Source organism: Dreissena polymorpha, chromosome 1 (genome assembly GCF_020536995.1).
Source record: "Dreissena polymorpha isolate Duluth1 chromosome 1, UMN_Dpol_1.0, whole genome shotgun sequence".
Lineage (NCBI taxonomy): Eukaryota > Metazoa > Mollusca > Bivalvia > Myida > Dreissenidae > Dreissena > Dreissena polymorpha.
In genome coordinates, this window is record NC_068355.1 from 188,802,641 (window position 1) to 188,829,437 (window position 26,797).

The 26,797-nt window shown below is 36.0% G+C and overlaps 2 long non-coding RNA genes across 3 annotated transcripts; both read right to left on the reverse strand.

The window, feature by feature from the left end:
* Window positions 1-1,840: 1,840 nt before the first annotated feature.
* Window positions 1,841-12,943, reverse strand: LOC127864292 (uncharacterized). 2 transcript variants are annotated; one of them, XR_008041681.1, is made up of 5 exons: window positions 11,955-12,943; window positions 8,609-9,157; window positions 6,706-6,914; window positions 3,220-3,351; window positions 1,841-2,659 (listed from the first exon to the last, which is right to left on the reverse strand). It is a non-coding gene; the product is annotated as an uncharacterized LOC127864292 (long non-coding RNA). The 2 variants fall into 2 exon arrangements; XR_008041680.1 differs by lacking the exons at window positions 1,841-2,659; window positions 3,220-3,351 and adding an exon at window positions 6,098-6,207 and having other exon boundaries at window positions 11,955-12,939.
* A 108-nt stretch (window positions 12,944-13,051) lies between these two features.
* Window positions 13,052-22,551, reverse strand: LOC127864296 (uncharacterized). Its single transcript, XR_008041686.1, has 4 exons — window positions 22,484-22,551; window positions 17,609-17,758; window positions 15,258-15,416; window positions 13,052-14,365 (listed from the first exon to the last, which is right to left on the reverse strand). It is a non-coding gene; the product is annotated as an uncharacterized LOC127864296 (long non-coding RNA).
* Window positions 22,552-26,797: the final 4,246 nt, after the last annotated feature.

Here is a 26,797-nt window from a genome sequence, read left to right on the forward strand (position 1 = left end):
GGTTATAGTTAAGATGCTAGTTTATCTTTTAATATTAAAATCCTCTTAACAAGTATCTTTGAAGATATTTACACAATCAGACATAGGCATTAACAATCATGCAATAATTTAGAAAGACCCTGATCCATATGAGGTACTTTCCATAGACATTATTACCCTATATTTACTTATTTAAAATGATTATTTGGAGTACACGAACATATAAACACATTATAATTAAAATTGCATTTCATCCGAGATGACAAATATAGCACAATTATATTTATACCAAATACTTAAATTTGTATTTGGAAACATGTGTTGTTTAGCTACCAATACAAGTTAATGCAAAATGTGTTTTTTTCTATATATCAATTTGATCTAACATGTCACACAATTTACAAACATCAAGCTATTTTCAGCTATTCAAAAACAGAACAAACATGTTTCATGCATTCAATAAAAGTTAAATATAAACATTCCCAAATATGAGGAAATCTGGTCATAAAACATTTGCTGAACTTGTAGTGGAAGATGTACAGAAACTGGCCCTACTGAAAGCGAATAAGGGATTGTGGGAGGGTCAATTTGAAAGGTCAAACACGCTGTTACAAAACTAATAAAATGTCAAACTTTATCATAAGCAATATGTCAATACTGTTCACGTTTAATATAAGCACATTCATAAGTGTTAAAAAAAATTGCAAAACAGACATCTTTGTTTTTATTTTTAGCTGGGTATTTTCGGAGAAAACCCGAGGTAATGTCATAGCCAGTTCGTTGTGTCGTCCGCCGTCCGCGTCGTGCTTAAACCTTAACATTGGCTCTAAAATCAAAGTGCTTCCAACTACAACTTTCAAACTTCATATGTAGATTCACATTGAGGAGTTCTACACACCACACCCATTTTGGGGTCACTAGGTCAATGGTCAAGTCACTGTGACCTCTCAAATAAATTATGTCAAGCTTTCATTTATTCAAAACTGCACCCGTAGCCGAGCATGGCACCCTTTATGTGGTGCTCTAGTTTAAGCAAATTGTATTGCTCTGTTGTATTACCCATAAAGGCATTTGCATTTCTTGACTATTGTTAGCATATGGCAACACTCCCTTTTTTTTCATTGGCTGATTTCAAATTACAAGGTACTATTTTTTCTTCAGATAATGTTAAACAAAATTAAACAATGTTCTTAATAAAAAGCATTTCATATAACAATGTGTTTCTATTGCCTTAAGTATATTTTTCTCTTCAGAAGTTGTTACTGTGCATTATTTTAACAGTTTAATACATATTTTAGCATTGAAACAAGTAATTTTTTTTATAACAATAGTTTGTACAAATTAATGTTAGCAGTGAGTTTATCTAATAAAAATGGCAACAATACATGGATACATTACATTTAAAATACAATTGTTTTACAGTTGCTCTATGTATAAATGGCAAAATATACACTTGATACAGTGATCAAGATATCTTGATTAAGTTGCTCACTGATTAAAGAGGATACAATCTTGTCGTCGTTATGTACATATACAAATATAAAGCATAATAAACTATTATGTCCGAAAACAAATTTTAACACTTATGACCATGTTAGTATATGATAAAACAACACAACTTAACAATATTTTGCCATTTTTCATAAAACTGTAAAACAAATTTAATATTTATTTTTTAATTCACAGTTTCATTTAAAGCTTTTCAACAAGAGTCATACTCTACTCATTTAACAAACACTATCCATTGAAATCAACAAAGTACTAGTAGTAAATACAGAATCGATTATTTCAGGTAGATTAAATAATTTTGCCCAGAATTAATTTATATTCCCATGAAATACATGTACATAGTATGCTACTAAAAAAGATTCATGATAAAATACCGACCCGAATGAGCCAATTGACTAGTATTGTTTTCATAAGGTTGATTGACAAAAATCTGAAGCGTAAACATTTTACACCTTTCTGAACAAATACTTTTCATTAGCTAATCTATATTAACGGGTTAAAAACAGACAACTGAAACATGTCTTATAACATGAAAACACTCCAATGTTTTTTTCAATCTTGTTCAAGTTACCAGCATCATTTAAACAGCTTTGGCAATCTTAACAAATCTTTGATAACATTGTATTTCCCATTTATTTACCATCATGAGGATCAACATCTGTAGTGAAAGTTTCATAATACAGGCAAAGACATTGAATTGACATGCAATATGTGTGCTTTTAAAAATACTTTTAATGCTTTGCTAAACCAGGGACCTATACAAACAACTTGGTAGGTCACATAAAAAATAAAACGTAAACTATTGTTTTTCGTTGAATACAACTTGGCTGGTCACATACACAATAGAGCATAAACTATTGTTTGTCTTTGAATACAACTTGGCTGGTGACATACAAAATGTGGCTGTTGACATGACTTTCTGGCTTTCCACTTGAATTGTTGTGATGTGTCATTCTGCCATTTCGATCTGAACAAGGTCATTCATTTCCATCCGTCATAATATTCAAAGAGTCAGAGTAAGTGCTGACCAAACCAGGCCGTATGCAGAGACTAGCAGAACTAAATCAGTATTTATCTCTGAGCTTCTTAGGTTTGACTGCGGTCAATATGGTAACAACTGCTGCAACAGTCTGTGTTTGTGATCGGATGGTTTGATTTCGTCAAAAGGCATCTGAAAAAAAGACTTGTTACTGTAAATGTCAGTTTTTCATTTTATCTTTGATACCGATGGAAAAAAAGAACACGCGGAGCACTTGGTATTTCAGAATGATACAACTAATCTGATTTGAATCCATCGAGAAAATAATGGTCCTGAGACTACTCATAAAATAATAATTAATAATAAGTGATTAAATTAAAGTGTATTCTTTTTATTACCAAACCATTTGGATTGTGATTTGATGAATATACATTTTGCCGTCGGAATCAAACGTTTTGTTTTGAAGTAGTGAAAGGGTTTGCCACCATTCACCTACATTTTGCTTTTGTCTCAAAATTCCACATATGTCAAAGAAAACGAAATCAAAATACACAAGTAGGCAAGTTCACAGTGTGGTTTGGAAAATATGTTAAGTTTAATCACACTAGAAACAATATTTTTCGAGTTAAGACTATGCATAAAAATCCAACAGCAGGATGCACGTATGGAAGGACAAAGGTAAATCTACATTCACCCACACATCTATGAACTTGGGGGCGTAAAAAAAACATGCACATGACTTGAACACTCACCTGAGGTTAGCTCTGCATTTTGTTCACAGACTGAGGTCGTCCTTCACCATGGAGATTCCAGAATATCAAGATGATGACTGCTTCTGGTGCAAATGCTTCAAGAACAAACTCAACGCCTTGCTATCCGGGTTTCTGCAATTAAGTATGTCATGTATAAATTAAGACAACATTTTTTAAGACTTTATAAGCATTTCATTACCCTGGCAACACACTTGATACTCTCTCAAAAAGCCATTCATTAACTTAATAACAAACAAACTAGAGCTTTGTCACAGACGTGACGAATACCCCCACATGAAGAGGGGATGAAAGGTACTTGAAATAGGGAAAACCTTGCTAAATGTGTAAAACGCACCCGTGACCCCTTGACCTAGTTTATGGCCCGGAATGGCCCATGTTCGAACATGGCCTAAAGGTCATCTAGATTAAGTTTTCGACCAAGTTTGTTGAGAAGGGGATGATAAGTACTTGAAAAAGAGAGCGGACACCATACTGAATGTGTAAAACGCATTAAGTGACCCCTTGACCTAGTTTGTTTTCCCGAGAATGGCCAGTGTTCAATCATGGCCTAGATATCATCTATATTAAACTTCTGACCAAGTTTGATGAAGATCGGAAGTAAACTTCGTCAATAAAAGACAGAGAGCAGACACCATGCTCAATGCATTGAATGCACTAAGTGACCCCGTGACCTAGGTTTTGGCCCGGCATGGCCCATGTTCAAACTAGGTCTAGAGATCATCTAGATAAAACGTCAACCTAAGTTTGGTGAAGATTGGATGAAAATTACTTGAATTAAAGAGCTGACAACATGCTGAATGTTTAAAACGCACTAAGTGGCACCGCGACCTATGTTTTGACCCAGCATGACCCATATTTAAACACTTAATACGGACCGACCGACAGACAGACAGACAGACCGACAGACAAGTTCACTCCTATATACCCCCCCCCCTAAACTAAAAGCTACGAACATCACTGATCCCTCTTCGTAATTCAATGTTAGTTTAAAAACCATACATACAGTTAATATGGAACCTGATTTTGTCAAGATTTAAAGAGTCAAATATGTTGGTACCTGCTCATAAATTGTTTCATGTTATTGTTGTTGTGGTTTTGAGTTTTAATGTAACTAAAGATGTTAAATTTAAAATGCAAATTTGAGGGTTTAGCTTGCAAGTTTTGCATTTTCTTCACATTTCTATATTAGATACAGTTGTTTGTGGCTGAACCCTTAAACTTAGATTAGATAAACTGGTCAATTTATTGAAGAGCAGAAACCCCAGTTTGTAGTGGGTTTTACCTATTGGGTATTTGTGAAAGCTGTATTGCATCAAACGGATTAGGCTATTACGACTGGGTCCCCTTTTTAGGTCCCCTTTTATTTTTAATTTATGTGAATGATATGGCCGCTGTGGTAAGAAATAAAATTTTACTTTATGCTGATGATACTGGCATCCTGGTAGCTGGTAAACACATTTCAGAAATTGAATCCATTCTTTCTAGCGATCTCGTTCTTATAAGTGAGTGGTAAGTGGACAATAAACTTTCCCTACATCTTGGTAAAACAGAATCTATATTGTTTGGCTCAAAGCCCAAACTAAGGTCAAATTCTCAGTTAAATGTCTCTTGCAATGATGTGTCAATTACTCCATCAAGTTCTGTTAAGTACCTAGGTGCTGTATTGGACCAGTTCCTGTCTGGTAAAACAATTGCTAGATCAATTATTACAAAGGCAAACTCAAGGTTAAAGTTCCTATACAGAAATAGTAAGTTCTTAACATTGCACACCAGAAAACTCCTTGTCATGTCTCTTATACAGTGCCACTTTGACTATGCCTGCTCTTTTTGGTACCCTGGTCTTATTCAGTCACTTAAAAATAGGCTTCAAACTACACAAAACAAGGTGATTAGATTTGTTCTGAATATGGATAACAGATCACATGTTGGTCAAGAACATTTTTCACATTTAGGTTGGCTGCCTGTTTCAAAAAGAGTAGAACAGATCATACTTTGTCATGTACATAAGATTAAAAATGGCCTTGCACCAGAGTATATGGGTGAGAATTTTAAGCCAGTGTCTGGCGTACATAATGGTTGTACTAGGTCTAATATGGTAGCTCAGCCAGAATCTGATCATTTTGCTGAAAATTTTACATTTGAAGACTCTGGTCGTTTTTCCAAACCAAGAGTAGGAAGTTTTGGTTCTAAAACATTTACATATAATGGTATCTGTTTATGGAACAATCTTCCTCAAAACATCAGGGATGTACCTAAACCTAACAATTTCAAGGGTGCCATCAAGAAACAGTTTTTAGAGTCTTTATAGCTTTTTATAGTATAATTTTTATTATGAATTTTAAGTTCTGTTAAAATACTGTGATACATTTTTAAGTCTTATGATCAATAAGATGCAAGGATCTCATAATTATTCTTTAACTTATAGTATGCTACAAAGTAAGTTTATTAACTACCTATGCAGTGTGTAACTTTCTTATGCAACTTCTGTGATAATAATGAACATGTGATTATATTTATTCATTCTTAATCAGTAATATACTTTATTAAACAGTACATATTTGATACATATACATTATTAAAATCTAATACATGACTGTTTCATGGTTACTGCCACCAATAACAAGGACCACAATGGAAATAAGTGAAAATCATTTTTCTCTTTTTTGTGTTATCCTTGGTATTGTGTGTGCATTCCATGGTTTGCTATGTATATTGCTGTGATAATATCTTTTATATTGTCTGCATTATGTAGTAACTATGTAATGTTCATATGTTTACCAAATAAAATCAATCAATCAATCAATCCTGAATGCTTTGTCACAGTGAACACGTTTGCAACGGCAAGGTGACTTAACTATTGAGATGCAGAGTTTGATAATGTGAACATCGCTCACTGGGCTTGAACTTATGAGTATAAGACCTCTGTGAACAGATAGAAAGACCTTAGGGCATCCCAGGAATGTGTCCCTGTAAACAAAATTATTTAATGCATTCTGAAATGGCATCAGATATATAAGAAGTCAATCAATGTTGTTTGAGTAAACAAATATTTAAGAAATAAATTATGTTTGAAGGATCTTGATACAAATGGGATATACATTAAACACTTGATACAAACATAGCCTTCTATATATTGTACACTTGATATAAACATTTTGTGTCCCTCAGGAACCAATATTTATTAAATTACATGCAACACTAAAAGGTGGGTTGGACATAAGGATGAAAGTAAGGACGGGGAGAATTACAAACAAGGACACATGTGTACGCCCCCCCAAACTGAGCCCTTTCAAGGCAATACAAATGGCGGCTATTATAAATATTTAACACTTACATAAATGATTTGTTTAAGTTAGCAGCCAGGATAGAGTTTTATCAATATTTAACACAAACTGTTTAAATTAAAATTTGGAGTTAATCACTGCACATTATAAATGGTTAATTACATGTACATTACCAACCTACCTTATTGACAAGGTAATCTTGGCCGCTGGCCAAGAAAGTATGGAGCCCCAGGTTCAGAGTGGCTCCACCCTGCAGGTAGGACTAGTTGAGCATTTGCCCCAAGGTCCTGGGCCAGGAAGTGTCACTGGGCGTCTGGGCCCAGCTGACCAGACAGCCTGTTGTTCAGCTAGGTACCGATCTATGATTGCATGGGTTCCTGTAGGAACAGGCTATTAAAACAAAATTCAAGAATTTAAATAAATATTGAAAATACATGAAGAAAATAATTTTAAAATGAGCTGAAGGCTTTTACGTAATTATTTTACTAAAATTAAATATAATTTAAAAATTATATTAAAGCAGATTTGTATGCAAGGATTAACTTTTGGTTCAGGGGCTGAATGTCGGTCGAAAATATACAAAACTTAATGCCCTGACCTTCTATGATTAAAATTGATATCAGATCAAGTGCTATTTGCATTGTATTTACTAAGTGTGATCAATGTAAAAGTACATTATTCCCATTTGATGCTAGGAACTTTTCAGGCACATAAAATACTGATGTTAAGTGTAGTATATAAGCCTCATTCTGGGAAAATAGGGCTAAATGAATGTGCAGTCTGCACAGGCTAATCTGGGATGACACTTTTATAGGACTTTATGTATGTGCAGTCTGCACAGGCTAATCTGAGATGACACTTTAATATGACTTTATGTATGTGCAGTCTGCACAGGCTAATCTGATATGACACTTTAATAGGACTTAATGTATGTGCAGTCTGCACAGGATAATCTGAGATGACACTTTAATAGGTTTTTATGTATGTGCAGTCTGCACAGGCTAATATGGGACGACACTTTAATACGGCTTAATGTATGTGCAGTCTGCACAGGCTAATCTGGGATGACACTTTAATAGGGCTTAATGTATGTGCAGTCTGCACAGGCTAATCTGAGATGACACTTTAATAGGGCTTAATGCATGTGCAGTCTGCACAGGCTAATCAGGGATGACACTTTAATAGGACTAAATGTATGTGCAGTCTGCACAGGCTAATCTGGGATGACACTTTAATAGGACTTAATGTATGTGCAGTCTGCACAGGCTAATCTGATATGACACTTTAATAGGGCTTAATGTATGTGCAGTCTGCACAGGCTAATCTGGGATGACACTTTAATAAAACTTAATGTATGTGCAGTCTGCACAGGCTAATCTGAGATGACACTTTAATAGGACTAAATGTATGTGCAGTCTGCACAGGCTAATCTAAGATGACACTTTAATAGGACTAAATGTATGTGCAGTCTGCACAGGCTAATCTGAGATGACACTTTAATAGGACTTAATGTATGTGCAGTCTGCACAGGCTCAGGGCTTTTTTCCCTTACTTTGTGAAGCGGCCCTGGCCCCCTCACTTTGTGAAAAAATGAGTGGCAAACTTTTTAAAATTGTGAAAAAATGAGTCGCGAACTTTTTAAAATTGTGAAAAAGTTAGTTGCGAACTTTTCAAAATTGTGAAAAATTGAGTCGTGAACTATTCAAAATTGTGAAAAATTGAGTCGCGAACTTCTTAAAATTGTGAAAAACTGAGTCGTGAAATTGTTATAATTGTGAAAAACGGCCAATTTTGTAAAAAATTCACGGCCATGTTAGGTTTGTGAAATGTCCCTATCAACATTTTAAAATGTCCTTCCAGGGCCACTCGCAAAGAAGGAAAAACAGCCCTGCAGGCTAATTAGGGATGACACTTTAATAGGACTAAATGTATGTGCAGTCTGCACAGGCTAATCTGAGATGACACTTTAATAGGACTTAATGTATGTGCAGTCTGCACAGACTAATATGGTATGACACTTTAATAGGGCTTAATGTATGTGCAGTCTGCACAGGCTAATCTGGGATGACAATTTAAGCACATACATGAATCCCCAAATCGCAGAACACCGCTAAGATACTACTTATTTTTCTTGTTGCTGCTGCGACTGGGCCATAGACAGAGATGGAGCGAGTCCCGACGCCGAAGTCGCCACCCCAAACCCAAGAATTGCCGACAACAACTGTTGTTGAATGGCGTCAATCGCATACTGCTCTCCAGGCCTAAGGTTCACATTTTTCGAGAACAACATATCGTGGTCAGTCACATTAACGGACGTGTCAGGCAACGCCTGCTCTACCTGTTGAATCAGATCGTTTCAGTTCGAGCAACTTGTCCGGCCTAATTTGTCGACGCAATCATCCAATTGTTGCTAAGCGACATCGATGCCGAGACGGAAGTCGAACTCACCAAGGCTCTGCTGTTGGAAGTGTTGATGTAGCCAACATGGGAGAAGATATTGATAGGAGGCTTGGTAGTCTGACGCAAGACGTCTCCGTGCTGAATTTCTTAAGCAATTGTAGTATTTGTGCAAGAAGGGGGTTGTCATCGACTTTCACTTCAATGACGTTAGTCATGTTTGCTAGTAAAGTTCACTGAAAAGGAAATGGAAAGTAAACTAAAACCGGATTGTTTAGTGACACATGAATAAGCCTTGCAACACCTTACTTTACAGACCTGTTTTTTAATCAAACATCGTGCCTTTAATTGATATTTAGAATATTGCAATTAATTTTTCACCAATTAGAACTCAGAATAACGTAGTATCAATGTTTTACATGCACCAACTTGATATTGGAATTTTTGGGTTTGTAGCAAGGTGTTATATTTATTTTTTGTAAATCAAAAACAGGCATTACTTGAGCAATTAAGAATGTGAGACTGCACACCTTTAATTGTGTGACTATAGAACTTTAAATGTGAGGCTACATAATTTTAAATGTGATACTCAGCAGCTTAAAATGTGAGACAACACAACTATAAATGTTACAATCTACATATTTAAGTGTGAGTCTGCACACCTTTAAATGTGAAAGTTTATGACTTATACCTGAGACATAACAACTTTAAATGTGAGACAATACAACTGCATGGCATTTAATAAGAAACAATAGATGTGAGTTCAAAATAGTAATTAAACTTAGTTAAATAAGCAAACTGGAGCTGTGTCACAGACGTGACAAATACCCCCACATTACGCATTGAAACATAATATTTTGCATGTCGTCTTCACAAAAAACAGCGGACACCATGCTCAATTTTTAAAACGCACTAAGTGACCTCTTGACCTAGTTTTTGACCCAGAAAAGCCCATGTTCTAACTTGGCCTTAAGATCATCTCCATAAAACTTCTGACCAAGTTTGGTGAAGATCGGATGTAAACTAATTGAATTAGAGAGCGGACACCATGCTGAATGTTAAAAAATGCAAAAAGTGACCTGGTGACCTAGTTTTAGGCCCGGAATGGCCCATGTTCAAACTTGTCCAAGAGATCATTTAGATAAAAATTGTGACCAAGTTTGGTGAGGATTGGATGAAAACTACTTCAATTAGAAAGCGGACAACATGGTGAGGTTTAAAACGCACTATGATACCCCATGACCTAGTTTTTGACACAGCATGACCCATATTCCAACTTGACCTAGACATCATCTAGATACAACTTCTGACCAATTTTGGTGAAGATGTGATGAAAACTACTTGAATTAGAGAGCAGACAACATTGTGATCTTTAAAACGCACTAAGTGACCCCATGACCTTGTTTTTGACCCGGCATGACCCATATTCAACCTTGACCTAGACATTATCAAGATACAACTTCTGACAAATTTTGGTAAAGATTGGATAAAAACTACTTGAATTAGACAGCCGACAACATGGTGAGGTTTAAAACACACTAAGTGACCCCGTGACCTAGTTTTTGACCCAGTATAGCCCATGTTCGAACTTGACCTACACATCATCTAGTTACAACTTCTGACCAAGTGTGGTGAAGATCGGATTTAAACTATTTGAAATAGAGAGCCGACACCATGCTCAATGTGTAAAACGTACAAAGTGACCCTGTGACCTATTGTTTGATCTGGCATGGCCCATGTTCGAACTTGGCATTCAGATCATCTAGATAAAACTTCTGACCAAGTTTGGTGAAGATCGGATGAAAACTATTTGAATAAGAGAGAGGACACCATGCTGAATGTTAAAAAACGCACAATGTGACCCCATGACCTAGTTTTTGATCTGGCATGGCCCATGTTCGAACATGGCCTTTAGATCATCTATATAAAACTTCTGACCAAGTTTGGTGAAGATCGGATGAAAACTACTTGAATAAGAAAGAGTACACCATGCTGAATGTTAAAAAACGCACTAAGTGACCCGGTGATCTAGTTTTTGACCCAGCAAGGCCCATGTTCGAACCTGGCCTTAAGATTATCTAGATACATCTTCTGACCAAGTTTGGTGAAGATCGGATGAAAACTACTTGAAATAGAGAGCGGACAACATGCTGAATGTTTAAAACGCACTAAGTGACCCCGTGACCTAGTTTTTGACCCGGCAAGGCCCATGTTCAAACTTGGCCTAGACATCATGTACATACAACTTCTAACCAACTTTGGTGAAGATTGGATGAAAACTACTTGAATTAGAGAGCGGACACTTAATACAGACCGACAGACAGACCGACAGACCGCCTGACCGACAGACCGCCTGACCGACAAGTTCACTCCTATATACCCCCCTAAACTATGTTTGTGGGGGTATATTTAAGCCAGTTATTTTGGTTAAAAAACTTTAAAATGTGCTATAACTAGGGGCTAGCTCTGTGCAGAGTTTATTTTAACCATTTTTGGATTGGGACACTTCGTAAAAAATCATAGTGTTTTGAATTTAATTGGGAGAATGGTTGTGGTTATTGCTAAACATAATTTAAAAATTGAGAATAAGTGTTATCAAGATAAATTGTGCTAAGGTTCAACTTATAGAGCTGCATAAGGAAACAAACTCAATTTGTAACCTATTAAAACATTGTTTGGGGTGAAATCTTGAATTGAGAACTTTAGTCAGTGATTATGGAAAAAATAAACTGTTTAAGATTAGGAATGGGACTCAATTTTGGCCCCAATTTCGACAAATGAATAACACTGTATGATCTCACCTGAAGCTCAAGAAGCTGAGCTGATATGCTGGCCTCGCTGATATTGCCAAAGGCTGAATTTGAGTTCTGATTAACTCAATGTTGCAACCTATCAAAACATTCTTTTTCTTCCAGGAAACCATGAATTGAGAACTTTAGCCAGCAATCATGGATATAGACTTTATGAGATAAGAATGGGGCTGAATTTCGGCCCCAAAATTTCAACAAAATAATTAACACTGTAAGGTCTCACCTGAAGTTCAAGAAGCTGAGATGACATGCTAGCCTTGCTGATATTGCTAAGAGACGAGTTTGAGTTCTGCTTTCTTCAGGTTGCGAGTCGAAGGGCGTACTGGACCACACAACAAAACTGCTGTTATTTTCCAAAGCCTTCTCTTGCATCAATTTAATGCGAGGCCTTTTGGGCTTGGAGTGCTATGTGCTCATAACCAAACCAGACGTGTTCACTTTAAGAACTTTGTTCACAATAGTGGGCGTAATTTGCGGCTGTGGCACACCCCATGGATGTATGGATCTCTTAGTGTTTACAACAAAGTCTTTACTGCCTGTCTGTGTCAGCATGGATGTATTGTGCTCTGGGTGTTTACAACCAAGTCTTTACTGCCTTTCTGTGTCAGCATGGATGTATCGTGCTCTGAGTTCACAGCAAAGTCACTACTGCCTTTCTGTGTCAACAAGGATGTATTGTGCTCTGTGTTCACAACCAAGTCATAACTGCCTTTCTGTGTCAGCATGGATGTATTGTGCTCTGTGTTTACAGCCAAGTCATTACTGCCTTTCTGTGTCAGCATGAATGTATTGTGCTCTGTGTTTACAGCCAAGTCATAACTACCTTTCTGTGTCAGCATGGATGTATTGTGCTCTGTGTTTACAGCCAAGTCATTACTGCCTTTCTGTGTCAGCATGGATGTATTAAGCTCTGTGTTCACAGCCAAGTCATTACTGCCTTTCTGTGTCAGCATGGGTGTAATGTGTTCTGTGTTCACAGCCAAGTCATTACTGCCTTTCTGTGTCAGCATGGGTGTATTGTGTTCTGTGTTTACAGCCAAGTCATTACTGCCTTCCTGTGTCAGCATGGATATATCTTGCTCCTGGTGTTCACAACCAAGTCATTACTGCCTTTCTGTGTCAGCATGGATGTATTGTGTTTTGGGTGTTCACAGCATAGTCATTACTGCCTTTCTGTGTCAGCATGGATATATCTCTCTGTGGGTGTTCACAACATAGTCATTACTGCCTTTCTGAGTCAGCATGGACATATCGTGCTCTGGGTGTTCACAGCATAGTCATGACTGCCATTCTGTGTCAGCATGGATATATATCTCTCTGTGGGTGTTCACAGCATAGTCATTACTGCCTTTCTGAGTCAGCATGGATATATCTTGCTCTGGGTGTTCACTGCATAGTCATTACTGCCTTTCTGTGTCAGCATGGATAATTCTTTATCTGGGTGTTCACTGCATAGTCATTACTGCCTTTCTGTGTCAGCATGGATATATCTTGCTCTGGGTGTTCACAGCATAGTCATTACTGCTTTTCTGTGTCAGCATGGATATATCGTGCTCTGGGTGTTCACAGCATAGTCATGACTGCCTTTCTGTTTCAGCATGGATGTATTGTGCTCTGTGTTCACAGCCAAGTCATTACTGCCTTTCTGTGTCAGCATGGGTGTATCGTGTTCTGTGTTCACAGCCAAGTCATTACTGCCTTTCTGTGTCAGCATGGATGTATTGTGCTCTGGGTGTTCCCAACCAAGTCATTAATGCCTTTCTGTGTCAGCATGGATGTATTGTGCTCTGGGTGTTCACAGCATAGTCATTACTGCCTTTCTGTAACAGCATGGATATATCTTGCTCTGGGTGTTCACAACCAAGTCATTTCTTATTTTCTGTGTCAGCATGGATGTATCGTGCTCTGGGTGTTCACAACCAAGTCATTACTTCCTTTCTGTGTCAGCATGGATGTATTGTGCTCTGGGTTTTCAAAACCAAGTTATTACCGCCTTTCTGTGTCAGCATGGATGTATCGCGCTCTTGGTGTTCATAACCAAGTCATTTTTGCCTTTTTTTGTCAGTAACATTGCCAAAAGTCTGTTCTATTATGATATTTTGGCCGCTGAGAGGACAATCTGGGGCAGTCCGTAACCCTACTGTTGTCCAAACTATCAACAGCAGACGTATGCCACTAGGAAAGCTCACGCTTTTATTGTTCCTTGATTCTCTCCTGTTCAATTTCTGTTTGTCCCATAAAGATTGGAACAAGTGATTGAACTTTTTATTCTTCATGATATTTGTTGTGATGTCCAACAGCAACAACTGACTGTTAGCGTTACCATAACTACTGCTATAACTTTTTGTGTCTGTAACACTCGTCCCTTTCAGGCCCACGCGGTACTCTAGCTTAACAAAACTACCCAGGCTTATGTTTGGAAAACGTGACGTGGGCATTGCGTTTGTCAGAACAGAATCACCCTAAGAATTTCCTGCAGAACAGAGTTGTTCAACGATGCTGACTTTTTGAGGCAGGAGGTCAAGGGGGAGGAGTTAGAAGTCAATGGAGGGGGAGGGTCAATCTGGACTGGGGCTTCTGCAGGCAGGACTGGTGTGGTTGCTGGGCCAACTCGATATCAATGCTGGTGCTCTGCTGAAAACAACAACAACACAGTGGGTGATAGGAACTTGTAACAAAGTATATTACAATCTATAACAAACTATGCCTCTTGACTGGCTGTGAAGGTTTTCGAAAACATGAATTTCTAATCTGGCATTTTATTGGTTCCTTGTCCTTAATAGCATAAACATAAATACAATTAAGTCATTTTGTATTAAAACAAGCAAAGTGTTGGCTAATGCTATACTTATCTGTAAATTTATATCTATAATCTTTACTCCATTTCCAGAAATGTATTTTCATAAGCCAATATGCGGATCACTAATGTTAGAAAGTGTCCTCCCAGATTAGCAGGTGAAATTCACATAAGCTAATAAGGGAGGGTACTTTCTGACTAGACTGGATTTTCATAAAGAGGATAATTTGTTCAATGAAAAATACCTTTAAGAGGAAAGTGTTGTCCGTGAATAGCCTGTGCGAACTGCACAGGCTAATCTGTGACAACAATTTAAGCACATGCATTAGGCCCCATTTTTCCACATCACAGCTTATTTATCTATTAGCCAATTTTTTGCTGCATAACACAAAGAAGGAAAACCATCTGGTTAAAAATTTAATATTTTTTTATTGTACTTACTCTATGAATCACATTACTTTTAAAATGCCATTAGATATGTTTTATTGTTATTATATGTTTCAATAAATGGGAGGCAACAATATTAATATTTAATAATAATATTAATGTCTCACCAATGTTGCAAAAAAACACACACACATATTATTTTACCTTGCCTTTACTGATCTTTGATGGTTAAAATCTGTTTAAATTCACACTAGAAAACAGTTTTAAAGTCAATTTACATGTAAGTTGTAAGACATTATAAAAATAAATAAAACATTAAACAACTTAAGGGCAACAACTCACTGCTGGTGCAGATCTACAGTTCTCTCCCTAGATAGTTTCAGCTAAAATGTCCTTCATGTTGCAATACGAGGACTTGAAAGGCTGTGTCACCCTCACATCGCTGGACTTTGATTTGGCTGAGCCTTTCACTACTCCTTTGTCTTCTGTGCTTAGCAGTTGCTGTAACATTGAGAAAACCAATATGAAGTCTTTTGAACTAGTAAATTAGTAATACACCAGCAATTTTTTTGCCAAATTGAAAAAAGTATTTGTACCACACCAATGAGGAAAATTGGCATAATAATATCAAACATCGGGAAAATTCTATCTTTTAATATGGGAATTATAGGTCTTTTTAATTGCATGGAACTTAATTGCACAAATCCAATCAAAATATATTCGTTGACATGCGTTTTTGTTGAAATATTCAGTTTCAGTGCTCATTTTATTAGTCCACTTGCATATACCGGTAAGGAAGTGCCTATTATGTGTACTTCATAAAGATGGAAAGAAAAGGCTTTTTTTCACATACCCCTTGGAGTAAAAATTACTGTGAAACCATTATTATTCGTCAGATATTAATTTTTGTCTTTTTGTCCTTTGACTGATGGACGAATTCAAGATCCTAACGAACAATCATTTTCCATATTTGAAACAAATAAGACTGAATTACCGTAGGCATGAGGCATTTAAATCCAGCCTTATCCACGCATATACACAGGGCTCGAAATTAACACTCGCACACTCGCAAAATGCGAGAAAAAAAGATTGCAAGGTAAGTTATAAGCCACTAGTATTTTTTGCAAGTAAAGAAATAGTGAAAAAACGAGTTATATTGCTAAATGCGTTCGACGGCGTGAACGCTACACTGTACGTCAATTTTTTGAACGTCCGAATACCCATATGCGGAAGCGCGCACCTTGTTTGTAGACTGGTATACTTATAGTACAGATACCCAGATGGTATTGATAAAAAGAACATGAAACAGTCGACCATTCACACTAAATTTAAATCCGGTTTTGACACAAAGGGGTGTACATCACCCAGTGTACTGACAACTGACATTTCCTGTAAGACGCGAATGCAAAAAGGCTGTATCGAATGCGTCGACTTCGTTTAGGTATAATAGTGTTCATTAGCGCTTATTGTTAACAACTTTATTACCCATTGTGTGTATTGTGTTTTTCAGGGGTGTTGCAGATTATACCAACAATACGCGGTGAATCCGGATTAAAGACAATACTATTAAATGCAATTAAAATATGACTATGTGTGATCAACACCAGACTGAAATATATTCTGCGCTTTTATTACAAATTAATAAAGAACATATTGAATTTTGTTTGGTTGTTTGGTTTTAACTGCATCTACTATTTTTGTACATTAACATAAAAACCCGTACCTTCGTTGTTTAAAACACTCGTTACCGGTTATTCAGTCCCACTTATCCACTAATCATAACAAAGAACGTGTCAATGACATAAAATAATAAGGGACAGTTACTATCACCTGAAATAACACACTTGTTAATTGGCATATGTCAAGCAAGGCCCACCTCCTGCAAGTGACTACCAAGTGTCACCCCTCTTTCCCCAGCACGAATTTTTCGAAACCGCGTATTACATGTATTACAAACATTACAAACAAATCGGACGCTTTTTTTTCAAAACCAGTAATGGACGAATTTAAGTGCTGACGAAATAGTCATTTTTTTTAAAAAGGATGAAATTTCGTGCTGACGAAAATAAATGGTTTAACACTTTGGATTATTATAAAGAAGATACTTCTTTCCAGCAAAACCACATTAAAGAGCAAATTGATGTCCCTCTTTAGCCTGTACTGACTGCACATGCTAATATGTGACAACAAGTTAAGCACATGCATTAAGCCCCATTTCCCCACAGCATAGTTTATTTATCTTTATAGCATGATTTTTTTCTAATTGTACTCATTATAATATTAATCTCTTTACTTTTATAATGCCTTTACAGATGTTTTACTGTTAATATATTTTTCAATAAATGGGAGGAAACAATTAAATATTAATGTCTTTGCAAAGTTGCAAAAAACACACACCTAATATTTTACCATGCCTTTACAGATATTTGATTGTTAAAATCTGTTAAAATTCACACTAGAAAACAGTTCCAAAGTAAATCAACATGTAATAAAGTTGTTAGACATATTTAAACAAACAACTTAAAGGGCTACAACTCACTGCTGATACAGATCTTCAATTCTCTCCCTTCTTAGTGTCATTGATTAAACAGCAACTTAAAGGCAAAATCTCACTACTGGTGCAGATTTTTTATTATCTTCCTTGTTAGTGTCAGCTAAAATAATTAAAAAGCAACTTAAGAAGAAGAACTCACTGCTGGTGCAGATCTACAGTTATCTCCCTTGTTAGTGACAGCTAAAATGATGTAATATATGGATATGGATAGGCCGCGTCCCGGCACATTGCTGGACTTTGATACGGCTGAGCCTTTCATTAAACAGTCTTCCGCTGTGCTCAGCAATTGCTGTAACATTAAGGGGACCAATATGATATATTTTGGCTATGTCCGTATTTTGAACTTGTACATGTAAGTTAGTAATACACCAGCATTTTTTGCAAATTCCTAGCATAAAATCTTCAAATTGAGAATGATGGGTCTTTTTAATTGCACGGAACTTAATTGTAAAAACCCATCAAAATATTATTTTACATGCGTTTTTGTGGCAATGTTAAGTGTCAGTGCTCATTTTATTATTCCACTTGCAAATACAGAAGTGTCTATTATGAGTGCTTTAAACAAGATGTGTTTGTGAAACACAATGTCCCCCTATATGACGTTTGAACTTGAAGGATAACCTTGACCTTGACCGTTCACCACTCAAAATGTGCAGCTCCATGAGATGCACATGCATTTCAAATATAAAATTGCTAGCATCAATAGTGCAGAAGTGACATTACATGAGCGATTTTGACCCATATATTTGACCTTGAAGGATGACCTTGACCCTTCACCATTCAAAATGTGCAGCTCCATGAGATACACATGCATGCCAAATATCCAATTGCTATCTTCAATATTGCATAAGTATTCATAAAATCAGTGATTTGGGCCACATATATTTGACCTCTGACCTTAAAGGATAACCTTGACCTTTCACCACTCAAGATGTGCAGCTCCATGAGATACACATGCATGCCAAATATCAAGTTGCTATCTTCAATATTGCAAAAGTAATCATAAAATGAGCGATTTTGGTCACATATATTTGACATCTGACCTTGAAGAATGACCTTGACCTTTCACCACTCAAAATGTGCAGCTCCATGAGATACACATGCATGCCAAATATCAAGTTGCTATCTTCAATATTGAAATACTGCAAAAGTGTACATTAAATGAGCGATTTTGACCCATATACTTGACCTTTGACCTTGAAGGATGACCTTGACCTTTCACAACTCAAAATTTGCAGCTCCATGAGATACATATGCATGCCAAATATCAAGTTGCTATCTTCAATATTCTAAAAGTTATTGCAAATGTTAAAGTTGGCGCAAACCAACAGACCAACAAACAGACAGGGCAAAAACAATATAGTAGTGGGGGACATAAAAAAGGGAAATAAATGGCTGTTCATATACACCTGGGAGTAAAATTATGTTACAGACTACTTGCCCTTAATGACTACCTCCTGACAAAACTAGTTCGTTCGTACTTTGATGACGCCCAAACATAGAAAATTTCACATTTACCAATACCAAGACACGATCTTTTTTTGAAAGTAAATTGCAACATTAACTTTGTTTGATATGTTTAGGGGAAATTAAAGTTTCAGAAAAAATATACCCAAAACATCCACAAACACAAATCAAATCACAGGGCTTGTTTTGAGTCATTTTTGTGTCATCCTTCGGTCTTGAATTTTTTTTAAATTGCGAAAAAGAGTACATTGTGAAAATTTCAGTTGCAATTTTCTTTAAATTGTGAAAATTTGAGTCACGAAATTCAGAAATTCATGAAAAATGCCATTCCCTAAGAAGGAAAAATAGCCCTGAGTCATGGCTCCTTTCTGACAGACTATTATTTCAAAAAAGGCCCTGACAGATAAAACAAAGCAAAATATTAGTCACCAATTCAAGATGGAGACTGGAATGTTTACCCCCTGATACTAGATAATGATTTATATTTGTTGGCACCTCCAGGTTATAAAAAAATACTTGTTCATGGACACGTAAATTTGTGGATTCCTGATTTTGTAATAACACGAATTAGCCCCGGGTCATTTTGTTATGTGTTTGAGTTTATTTAGTGGATTAGTAAACCCACCAAATGAACATTAATTAATTTCCAACAAATAATAATGAATTTAGAGCTTTTTTTCAACATTTTTTTAGTAAAGTGTTTGAAAAGCTTTATTGTATTTATTTTTTAATTTTGATACACAATTGTTCATTTAGAACAATAATTTTAAATCTTTTTTAGAGAGGTGTATTCCTTGCTCAATACAGGCGAAAACCAAAAACTAAACCTCGCTGGGACAGACGACAAAAGTTAGACCCATCTGGAATTTGATCGAACTGATTTCAAATAGATGTATGTTTACTTACATAACTTTGCAATAATTTGTTGAATTAGTAAGAACAGAAAATATATACGTCATATTTTTAAGTCATCAATATTTTAAAATAGTTAAATATACAATCAAAAAATTATCATATGTAAGGAATAACGCTAAGAATCAAAGCAATTATAAGCATTTTATACACATCACCGAAAAATAAAACAGCACGATATGTATTAATTCATTTTTTTTTTTTTAAGAATGACATGATGTAAAGATACAAAATTAGAAAGTATCCTCTATGATTAGTCTGTGTGTGCAATACACAGACTAATGTGTGGATGACACTTTGAATGCGTTAAGAACCCGTTTCCCAGAATGAGGCTCATCTTGTTAAACTCTGTGACAGACTGTAGGTGGAATTGCTTTGAGCCTCCTTTTGAGAAAACAGTAATTTATTATTAATATTGCGTAAAGTGTCTTCCCAGATGAGCCCAAACAGCCATACAGGCTACTCTGCTAGACGGACTTTTTTTTAGAAGAGACTTCCTATATTAAAAAAATTTCATAAATGCATGGATGACATTAATGAAACTACATACTGTTCTTTTCCACCTCATCTTTTTTTGCATTCTAAATAAACAGGAAATACACATGCATACATTTTCCTTGCCAAGTTATGGGTCTGTTCAACGGACCCACACCCAAAGCGTTTATTTAAAAAAAAATAATATCCTCAGGATAATTATATCTCAATCATATTTCGATAAAATCTAAACAAGAGATGTGTTTGTCAGAAACAGAATGCCCCCTATTGCTCCGCTTAAATGCAAATGCTTAAATGCAATCCCCAGCCATGGAAAGGCCGCGTCCCCCGACATCACTGGCCTGTAATATGGCCAGCCTTTCACCAGACAGTTGTCCTCTTTGCTGAGCAGTAGCTGTAACGTTGAGCGAATCAATATGGAATATGCAAACTGCACAGGCTAATCTGGGACAACACTATACACACATGCATTAAGTCCTGTTTTCCCATGCAACCTTCCATTGTTGCCATTGCATGCATGAAAACTAACTCTAAAGCTTTGATTACACTGTTCTTGGAATGAGGCCGGGGTCCTTCTTATTGAGAACAAATGCATTCCATGGAATCATATTTATAAGCTTTATTAAATATCTCACAACTTTATAAAAACTCGAGGCCACATGGGGATGACTGAAATTCTCGAGGTGTTGTGTAACTGAGGTTCCTGTATGATAAGTTGGAAAGCATCGAGCTGAAGAAGGGTTTGAGTTATTGATCCTCAAGTAAAACAAGTCCTGCTGTAAACATGATATACACAATAAAAGACGCCATTTTATGTTTTATTAAATCATATCATTCTTATCAATTTCATCTTTAACATTCTTTGTACACGGTTACACTGTTAACCATTATTATTTGAGGGACATTATTTATGTTGATTTTAAGGGTTCACTGATCCACAAATTTATCACACACACAAAATAAACTAATGTGTCCGTAAAAGTCTTTTTTGACCACGAAATTTCGGATGAATATATATATGAGTTTACACTTTACAAACAAGTAAAGAGGATATTTTATCTTAAGTAAATTCATAATTTTCTTTTCAACCTCAACTTTTTTGCATTCTTAATACATAGGGAATACATAAGCAGGTCTTTTCCTGGCGTATTTATGGGTATGTGAAACGGACCCATACGCAAAGCGTTTTTCTTTCCTTAACAAGGGCTGTTTGTAAAACATGCATGCCCCAAATATGGGCTGTCAGTTGTAGTGGCAGCCATGGTGTTAATACGTTTTTTGTCACTGTGACCTTGACCTTTGACCTAGTGACCTGAAAATCAATAGGGATCATCTGCCAGTCATGATCAATGTACCTATGAAGTTTTATGATCCTAGGAGTAAGCAGTCTTGAGTTATCATCCGGAAACCATTTTACTGCGTCAAAGTCACCATGACCTTGACCTTTAACCTAGTGAGCTGAAAGTCAATGTACCTATGAAGTTTCATGATCCTAGGCATAAGTGTTCTTGAGTTATCATCCAAAAACCATTTTACTATTTGGAGTCACTTTGACCTTGACCTTTGCCCTAGTGACCTGAAAATCAATAGGGGTCATCTGCCAGTCATGTTCATTGTTCCTATGAAGTTTCATGATCTTAGGCGTAAGCATTCTTGATTTATCATCCGGAAATCATTTTACCATTTTGAGTCACTGTGACCTTGACCTTTGACCTAGTGACCTGAAAATCAATAGGGGTCATTTGCCAGTCGTGATCAATGTACCTATGAAGTTTCATGATCCTAGGCCTTAGCGTTCTTTAGTTATCATCAGGACACTATCTGGTTGACGGACAGAAGGACCGACAGACTGACAGGCCGACATGTGCAAAACAATATACCCCCTCTTCTTCAAAAGGGGGGCATAATAAGTGCCTTATGATTAATATGTCTCAATTATATTTCAATAAGATCTAAAAAAAAGGATATAACTAGCATAATATGATTTTATTCTTTTAATTTTAAGAATTAGAAATAGTTATATTAAATTTGTTTTTCTGAAATCAATGGACTTTTCGCACGAAAAAAATAAAAATCCCCAAATTGCATTTTTTCCCAAATTGGCCATGAAAAGGCCTGATAATTAAAACGTCTTTGTTACCTTCTGTGTATTCAGGTATCCTTGTCCACCACATCCTCAGCATCCTTGTCCTGACTCAGCAGCGACTGGAGCAGCAAAATAGCTTGATGTTTTTCTTGTATGTATATTTAGGACACAAATTTATATAAATGTAATGAAAATCAATAACAAATGTTCAACAGCATAAAATATGGCAAATTAATAAATCTCACATCAAGTGTTACCTTTCTGTAAACATTGCGTAAAATATAAATATATACTCCTCCAAAGATTACTTAAACAACATTTTATTTAAAAAATATTCATCCATATACATTTCTTACATGGCATGGTGTTTATAGAAATGAAAGTCTAAAAATAGCCTCAGTTGCTATGTACATGTGCATCTATGTACAAATATGAAATTTTCAGTTGAAATGCTTTGTTTTTTCATGCACAGTTTACAAGAACTAAATGTTAGGACCATAATGACACAAATGATATGACAACATAACATAATATGCATTAGATCTAATGTTCTAACAAAACCCCTCACATTGTCAGATAACAATATGTTTACATAAATTATTTGTATCTTTTAGCTACACACTTACACTACTATGTTCGTATGCTAAACAACACATTGTAATTGAAATACTTATCACTAATTACAACAACTAATACATACATGTACACACTATTCCACTCTGTACACCAGGATGGTGTCGTCCCACTTCTGTCCCACAATGATGGAGGATGTTGTGCTGCTGTAGCAGACTGACCATGGGCTCCTCACTCCACCTTCCCGTGTAGCAAGAGTAGCCAGCTTACTCTTACCCTCCCAGCCCACCTGTAGTACAGTGTGGGGCCGGCATCCACAGACCAGCACCTGGCCTGCAGGGGTCACATGTAGACTCCATGGGTACCCTAGTGCTGGGTCTGAGTACGTAGCCAGGAGTGTGCCATCCCTGGCCAGGGTGAGAAGCTTGTTCTGGTCCCAGCTGGTGATGATGTACAGCCTGTCTCCTGTGGGACTCACAGCACACTTGTATACTGCAAAACAGAGTAACATCAAGATATTGAAATACTGTCAATGTTAAATAATCTTATTAAACAGACTGCAGTGATATTGTATTACGCATATGTTGTGATAAAGAGGCCTTTACACATCTAAAATATATGCATACATTTCAATGATTCAATAGTTAAGCGTGACAATAAACTTCAGTAGCAGAGCTATTGTGTAAACGTTTGACATGTTGAAATGCGACTGGTGAGTAAGATATGAATTGAAGCAAAATTACACAGTCTATTCGATTGAAAAAATTACCCATACAGAAACAATTGCTCAGTTCAATCAACATGTTTATACCATGTTACTATGTGCAGCATGAATAGATTTCCGACACATGTATACATGTGATAACTATGTACTGAAATAAGTGAAATTGACCAAAGCAGTTATAATTCATACATGTGCCGTGTTACAACGTTATTTGTGTTTTTCAAGTGTTTATAGCAAAAAAAAAAATTATTCAAAACAGCAGTTATCGACACTTTTCTAGATAGTTAGTTACCAAACCAATTTCAACAGCAAAATGTTTAAATGAACATAGATCTACTACTATAATTGCAATGAAATTAATACATACATTTGAACACTTCATAAAAGAATACAACCACAAGAGTTATACGGTGTTATTAAATTGTTCAATCTATCAAACATATTGTACATGTACAATCATTAAACAACCACAAAATTAAGACCAGGTAAGAAAGTGTATCTTTCCCAGGAACTCAGTTTCTATTTATAGACATGCCATGTAATGACAGTCAAAGTACTTCATTACTCATGTTTATAAATCAATAATTCTGAAAACATGTATTATTTTGTCTACTGTAGCAATAAAATGGCACATATTCATTATTGAACAATTACTTTATATTATATCAGGGAGTTTCTGCTATGTAAAACATTGTCCTAAAAGGTACCCGATTCCAAACCAATATTGAACAAAAAAAATCCCAATTTCAATTGTTGTCTTTTTTGTGTGTTTTTTTTGTTAAAGAAAGAAGTGTCATAATGCTTATTATATATGAATTTTATTGTATAATAACCTTACAAAGTATATAACTATAAATTATATGATTTTTTCCAAACTGGCAAGGTATAAAGGCCTGCTGTGGGACAATTTGGCATTATGGCAAGCATGTAACACTGCACAAAATGCCTAGAAATCATGCCACGAAAACCGCATGGATTAGAGCTATAAGCAGGCAAGATGCGACGCCAAACGGGTAGGTATCATTAGTGTATCGATATCTTATATGTCGATGTACATAAATATCGTAAATTTAGGAGTATTACACCATGTAGGTGGCAAGCATTATTATTATAAACATTTTATTTAGTATTAATTGGTAAAAAAAAAGAATTTGATTTAATATGGCCTAATTTTTTTTTTCTGTATTTATTTAAACCCTTGTGCGTATATTGATGTTGCAGATACACCAGGGTATGCTCTAATCATTGGGGGATAGAAATGGTCCAAACTCCATGAACAGGAACAAGGTGCCAACAAAATACCACGGGCAAAAGATCATTTCTATCTAGAAAGTAAAGACATGTAAATCTCTAATAAAGGTGATGAATTGCCGTTTCAGCCTATCAACCCGTTTTAAATTATTTATACATCTCATGCTGTTCATAGTATGTGAATATAATATAAACAAGGGCTGTTTGGAAAAAAATGCATGCCCCCCATATGGGCTGTCAATTGTAGTGGCAGCCATTGTGTGAATACGTTTTTTGTCACTGTGACCTTGACCTTTGACCTAGTGACCTTAAAATTAATAGGGGTCATCTGCCAGTCATGATCAATGTACCTATGTAGTTTCATGATCATAGGCCTTATTATTCTTGAGTTATCATCAGGAAACCATTTTACTGAGTCACTGTGACCTTGACCTTTGACCTAGTGACCTGAAAATTAATAGGGGTCATCTGCCAGTCATTATCAATGTACCTATGAAGTGTAATGATCCTAGGCGTAAGTGTTCTTGAGTTATCATCCGGAAACCATTTTACTATTTCAAGTCACTGTGACCTTGACCTTTGATCTAGTGAGCTGAAAATCAATAGATTTTATCTGCCGGTCATTATCATTGTACCTGTGAAGATTCATGATCCTAGGCATAAGCATTCTTGAGTTATCATCCTGACACTAATTAATTGCTTCGAGTCACTGCACTGTGACCTTGACCTTTGACCTAGTGACCTGAAAATCAATACCGGTCATCTGCCAGTTATGTTCAATGTACCTATGAAGTTTCATGATCCTAGGCCTAAGCATTCTTGAGTTATCATCCGGAAACCATTTTACTATTTCAAGTAACTGTGACCTTGACCTTTGATCTAGTGACCTGAAAATCAATAGTGGTCATCTACCAGTCATGATCGATGTACCTATGAAGTTTCATGATCCTAGGCATAAGCATTCTTGAGTTATCATCCAGAAACCATTTTACTATTTCAAGTCACTGTGACCTTGACCTTTGACCTAGTGACCTGAAAATCAATAGGGGTCATCTGCCAGTCATGATCAATGTTCACATGAAGTTTCATGATCCTAGGCCTAAGCGTTCTTGAGTTATCATCCGGAAACCATCTGGTGGACAGACCGACAGACCAACATGTGCAAAACAATATACCCCCTTTTCTTCGAAGGGGGGCATAATAATATATTCAATCAAAATTAATTAATTATAAACCATGAATTTTTACTAAAACTTTTCACTAGAAAATAGTGCAAAAAACAACAACAGTTAAAAAATGTATGTTATATGACACTCAGATCATGCATATTTATACATGTATGTAGCAATATTATTCAATAACATTTCAAAACATCAGACCTTTATTTCTAGCTTATCACTTAGGCACTTGGTTATTAGAATTTGAGTATGAAGTACCTCCTTTGAATTTAAACTGTATTGTTATTTGCATTTAATCAGTATATTTGTTTGTTGTTGTATTTATATAAAAGAAACATGCATTTATATCTTGCTATTACTTTTTTATAGGTGTTTGAAAGTGCTGATCAGTCATGATGATTCTTCAAGTCCACCGAGTTAGAGTAATTCCAGGGATCAGATTGAATGATTTCATGGGTAATGATATCAATATATATCGTCTCCAAAAATGGCTATTTATTCTTTATAGGGTTTGGCATTTATGTATATATTTATGTAGATATAATTTTAACTCAACAGTAACATGCCTCTAGTTCAAAGATTCTTATGATTAACAACCACTTTTTTAAAAATGGACGTGAATTGTTTTTGTGAGAACAAAAC